The 5,964-nt window shown below is 46.5% G+C and overlaps 1 pseudogene; it reads right to left on the bottom strand.

The window, feature by feature from the left end:
- Nucleotides 1-771: 771 nt before the first annotated feature.
- Nucleotides 772-5,171, bottom strand: LOC103746831 (annotated as a pseudogene).
- Between the last annotated feature and the right edge of the window lie 793 nt (nucleotides 5,172-5,964).

Here is a 5,964-nt window from a genome sequence, read left to right as displayed (position 1 = left end):
CTGCTGGGATTCTGAACAATGGGCTCACATGTTATTCTTAGCTAGAAAGAAAGAGGTCAAGAAGGGGTGCCCACAATCTTGGCCATTCTACCCCATTGTACCTGCCATTCTGGCCTCTCTGCGGGGAGTTCCCCTCAATTCCCCTAAACAAGATTATCTTATTTTAAAGTAGATAGATAAACAAATTCAACAGCAGGTCACTGTGAACAGCTCACCCCAAGCACTCCTGGTTGTAATGAAACTACCAGGGCCTTGCTCTGACAAAAAGACAATGTCTACTACTGAGAACTCAAAGAATGAGAGACTAGGGTCTGAGGGCTCTCTTAGTAAAAAGCAGGAAGTCACACCACCCTCTGCTCCACCATTACAGGGCACTAGCCATATACCTCCCCCACGTGCTGGCTGTGGGGGAGTCCATCCCCTTTACACCTCTCTGAGGGAGGAAGACTGGAAGGCCCTTCCCCTACCCTCCTTTCTGTCTGGTTTGGAGGAAAACACCCCACAGTTCTTCCCTGTTATGATTGCTCAGGACCAAAAAACCCCAAATGTCTGGAATCCATATTCCCATGACTCCTTAAAAAAATTGCTCAAGGTGGCACTTGAGGATGGTATCCATTCTCCCTAGTTTAGTCAACTTTTAGATACACTCAGCCATGCGGCCAATACACCCTATGATTGGCAGCATATTGCCCTCACCTGTTTGCAGGGAGGTGACTTCCTCTTATGGAAGGCTACTTATCAAGATGAGTGTGAACAACAACAAAGCAATGTTCAAAATATAGGGTTTAATGCTCTAATAGGACATCCACCAATCACGCACATAAACTTCCCATGTAAAACTGCTTTATGTAAAGCATGACCTACAGAAGGACTAAAGGGCTTAACATTAGGAAAAATCCAGTAAGACTCAGTTAAAGGAACATTCAAAGAGCAATCAGGACCTTACCAAATATCATTGCAGACACACAGTTTTTCTCCTGTTAGGTCACAGTAGACATAATCTGGACTGCCATAATTGGCTTTATAGTAAGGAATATCACATGATTCCCCCTTCTAATATTTATCACAGTCACAATACACTTGACTTGCAACAGAGATACTAGTTGTACACCTTCTATGACCAGAGCAATTATTAGGACAAGAATTGATTGAATAAAAAATGTTAAAACCTGTTAGATTATATACATCACTAAAAAAGTATAATCATGCATAGCCAGATGTTGTAACAACTTCAGGCAAAGTTTCATTTCCCCTTACTTCAGGGACAATCAAACCAGTAAGTACAGGTATTAAAGGTGCATATATATAATCTCCATCATAAAAATACATATGATCGCAGCTACATTCTGTAGCAAAATGTTTGAATCTTAACCTTAACACTGCGTTTGGATAGCCTTCAATTAGCCATGTACATTTAGTTTTATATTTATATTTAATTGGAACTACTGTTAAATATCCAAAAGGTTCTGTTAACTTGAACCTGCCCTAGCAGTGCTGACACTGGTCCCCCAGCCAGCCCATGTTGCACAGGTAGGTGGAGTTGACACAGCAGCCAAAACACCAGGAGCCACTCCATTCGCAGGGCTTGGACTGGGACACCTGCATGTAGAGCCAGCTCTACCTGTCCAACAGCCTGGAGGAGGCGCCCATGCTGCTGCCCACCAGCTGAGTCCTCCACAGCTCCAGGGTGATGATCTACAGGGGAGCTGAATGGGCATGGACCCTAGGCTGCATCTTCCAGGCATCCCAGACACAGAAGCAGATGCCGTGGAAGGGAATTCCGGCCACTGCCTCCTGGGCTCCTCAGGGTTTCCTCAGCAGCACCTGCCCTAGTCTGGGTGTTCAGTCAGGAGTGCTGGGTCCCAGCCACCATGGCCACTGCTCAGCTGCCTCTGGCCGCATGCAGGCATTGCCCCCAGGTCTCTTGACCTTGTCCTCTGTGGGCCACAACTGCAAGCTGGAGGCACCCAGCACTCCAGAGAGGACCTGAGGGGAGGGGACCTGATTGACAAAGCCCCTCCCATAAGGATCCCAATTTTGTTATACAGCAAGCTTTATTCATCCTAAATTTTCTAAAATTTGACTCCAATGGCCTCCCACCAGCCATAAAGCATTGGGGGACATTCACTCATCCAATTCCTGCCCCTATCGTGACAGGGAAGGACCCCCTTACAGGAGAATCGAAGGGCCCACACTTATTGCTAACACAAGGGCGAGGCTATGCTTATGTCTTTTCAGATAATGTTCCAACCCCCATCTGGATCCCAGCCCAAAACATCAGAGTTGCTTGTGATGCAGCCAATTCCAGAGGTCTTGGCCTCAGAGACGGTGACAAAACCAGAAACCCAAACCCAATGAGAAGGCAGCCCAATGCTGCAAGCCCCAGAACCAGCCAGTCCCACCTACACAAGGCCTTTGTGTCATGTCTCAGGGCTCCACTGTTCCACCCCATTATCAGTATCTCTGTAATCAGACTGCCTACCTCCCCTCTAATGAATCTTACGACCTCCTCCCGATGCCTGCTGGGCTTGTTCTTTTCAGCTGACTCCTTGTGTCCACTTAATCACTCTCAACCGTTCTGCCCCCTCATGGTGCCTGCTAGCCCAGCCAACCCCAAAAGTCAACCTTTATTCAGGGGATGAGATGGAACTTAAGCTTTCCCCATTGGAACATTCACACCATAAGAGGGCAGCTGCCCTAGTGATTGCTGGCACCACTCTTTTGGGGATCAGTATGGTCGGGGCCCTAGGGTTAGGAACATCAGCACTGATCCTGCAGTACAAAAATTTTAATGCCTTTAGTATGGCTATTGATTCGGACTTAAAAGGATTACAAAGTGCTATAGAACATCTTGAGAGTTCCCTGTCCTCCCTTGCCAAGGTCACCTTACAAAATAGGAGGGGACTGGACCTCTTGCTTCTTCAACAGGGAGGATTATGTGTTGCTCTAGGAGAACAGTTCTGTCTCTATGCTAATCATTATGGTGTCATAAGGGACTCCTTAAGCTTAGTTCTCAAAAGCATCTTAGAGAGAGAACAGACCAGGATAAAGAACCAAAACTGGTATGAGTCACTATTCCAATCTTCTCCTTGGCATACAACACTCCTCTGTGCCAATCAGGCATCTGGCTTTGCTCTTTCTGGCCTTAACCTGTGGCCCAATTCTTTTAAGAGCCTTACTTAACTTTATTAAAGACCAGCTTGCTATGATTCAACTTATGATGACACTGCCTCGCTTCTTACACCCTACCCCAAGTCATGCTCAGACACAGGTTTAAAAAGGATAAAAATCATAGCCACAGCCATATAACGGGCCTAAAACACCTTGGGTTGTCATGCTGGGAGCCTTTCTGGGGACTATCTTGGCTCAGGGAATGTGGATGTTGATCTTAGGGAGTCCTGGATTGAAAATATATTTGAAGGCCCTGGCTCAGATGAGACAATGCCAACAGGCTTGTCCATTCAGGTCTTGTGAGCACACTCCAAGATGGTCTAGACATTGCCCCAAATTGCTTCATCCAGTAGACCTCTTCCTTCTTCATATCACACCAGCCTTTCCATGGCCCTCAAAATAGCCCATATTTTAACAAAAAGGGGGAGATGCTAGAGTATGTTAGTTTGCTTTTTAGGGCACAAGATAGCCCCCTAACCTCAGGGAAACAACTACCCCTCCCTACAGGGCTGATCACATGATTTACAGGAATTCTAGTCCTGATCAGTAAAAGGAAACTATAAACCCAAACCTAAGCTGTCTGCTCATGTATGACTTGATCATTGTACCCTTTCCTGAATGATCATTGTATTCTCTCCCGAATGACTTAAAAAGCCCATATAACCTCACTATTTCCTCAATAAAGTAGATCTGTGTTACCGAACCGGGTCTCCTCTGTCTGAATGTGGCTCCACTGACACAGCCTCCTTACCAGCCCTGGGGTCTGAGATTGGATGGCAACAGAGGGCAGCAACCATAAAGGTGCCTGAACAGATGGCCACACCTTCCAATATAGATTTGTAAAAGGGTTTGGTATGTGGGAGCCTCAGCAAATAAAGTATCTAGTAAGGCCTTAGTTAAGGGTAGAATAAGGGAGTCTGGCTTTTTCCCATAAGTCTGTATGGAGGTGTGGACCAATTTAAGGGCAAGGTTGCACCAAGCTTCAGGCACAGTGGTGATCTTATGTACTATGCTCCAAGCCACATGTACCCACATGAGTATGCCCTGTTCCTGATATAGCACTCCCATAAGAGTGTTTTGGGAGGGGATGGCTATAGCAAATAATTCTTTGGCGGGATTAATCCTGCATAGGGTAGCTTGTTGGAGTTGGGTATCGAACAGGGTGATGACATGTCTTGCGTCTTGGGTGAGGTCCCGAAAACTGGTATGTGAAGGGTCACCATTAAGGAGAGTGAATAATGGTAGCAGCTGGGCAGAAGTAAGAGAAAGAAAGTTGCATACCCAATTAATATTTCCACAATGTGTTTGTAGCTCAGAAAGTGTCAAGCCACTGGGGACGGAGAGGGTAGGGGCAATAGGCTTAATGTCTGATGCAAGGACGGATCCCAGGAAGGTGAAGGGTGGCATCTGCTGAACTTTATCGGGTGTCATTGTCAGGCCCAAGGACACTAGGTTATGGAGTAATTGTCTAAAAAGGTCTGAAGAAATTTAGGATCTGGTGGCTCTACGAGGATGTCATTCATGTAATGGATGACCATTGCACTGTCCTGCTGGTGGCAGCAGGCATGGGCCACAAAGTGCTGACACATGGTGGGGCTGTTTTATATACCCTGTGGCAAAACTTTCCAGTGATAGCGCCGGACAGGTGCAGAGTCATTAATAGCCAGAACCAAAAAGGCGAAAAAATCCCAATCCTCTGGGTCTAATGGTATAGAATAAAAGCAGTCTTTTATATTGAGGATCAGGACTGCAAAGTTATGGGCCACTACGGAGAGGTGTGGTAAGCCAGGTTGTAAAGACCCCAAGTCCTTCATTTGAGCATGAATCGCTTGGAGGTCCTGTAGCAGCCTCCATTTGCCTTGGGTCTTCTTTTGTATAACAAAGACTGGAGTATTATGGGGCCTGTGAGAGGGCTCAATGTGACAGGCATCCAACTGCTCTTGGGCTAATTTATGTAACTGTGTTAATTTGTCTTTAGGAAGAAGCACTGTTCCACTCATATAGGCTTATCTGTAGGCCATGTTAATTTCATTGGGCCGGGCTGTGGGATTGTGGGTGATGGAACAGTGACTGTTAAAATTGGGGTTGTGCCCAACCAGTGAGGTTTAACTTTTCATGGACAACTACATCATCATAGAAGGCAGAATCATCAGGGGTTAAAACCACATCCATGCCAGACATAATATCCCTGCCCCAGAGGTTGTTAGGCAACCCAGGCACCAGGAGTGGTCTAATGGATCCTTTATTCCTGTTGGGGTCTTCCCAAATAACTGGCCTTTTTACTTGTTTGAAGGCCCACAAACCGTCGACCCCCTTAGACATAATATCCCTGCCCCAGAGGTTGTTAGGCAACCCAGGCACCAGGAGTGGTCTAATGGATCCTTTATTCCTATTGGGGTCTTCCCAAATAACTGACCTTTTTACTTGTTTGAAGGCCCACAAACCGTCGACCCCCTGGTTGGATGGTCCTTCCTGTGTTTTCCATTCTGGCAATGTTTCTTCTGTCTCAGGACAGTAACATTGACCCCCTCCCCATGTCGAGGAGGCCATTAAAGGGTCTCCCATTCAGTTTGATCTGCATCCGAGGTTTATGTAAATCCATGGCAATGGTCCATTGTACTAGGGGTGTGGGGCGTTTTATTTCCTCTCTTGGGCACAGGGCTGAGAGATGCCCCAATTTAAAGGTCTCCCATTTAACAGTATCTCTTCACTGTCTAAGGAGGATCTACAGTCCCTGGCCCAATGAAAGCCTTTATGGCATTTAGGGCACTTGGAGGGAGGTGTTTTAGCAGG

The sequence above is a fragment of the Nannospalax galili genome, unplaced genomic scaffold (genome assembly GCF_000622305.1).
Source record: "Nannospalax galili isolate Female #2095 unplaced genomic scaffold, S.galili_v1.0 scaffold140, whole genome shotgun sequence".
In the NCBI taxonomy this organism is placed as follows: Eukaryota; Metazoa; Chordata; class Mammalia; order Rodentia; family Spalacidae; genus Nannospalax; species Nannospalax galili.
The sequence above is the reverse complement of the archived record's forward strand: the minus strand, read 5'-3'. Positions and strand labels throughout refer to the sequence as shown.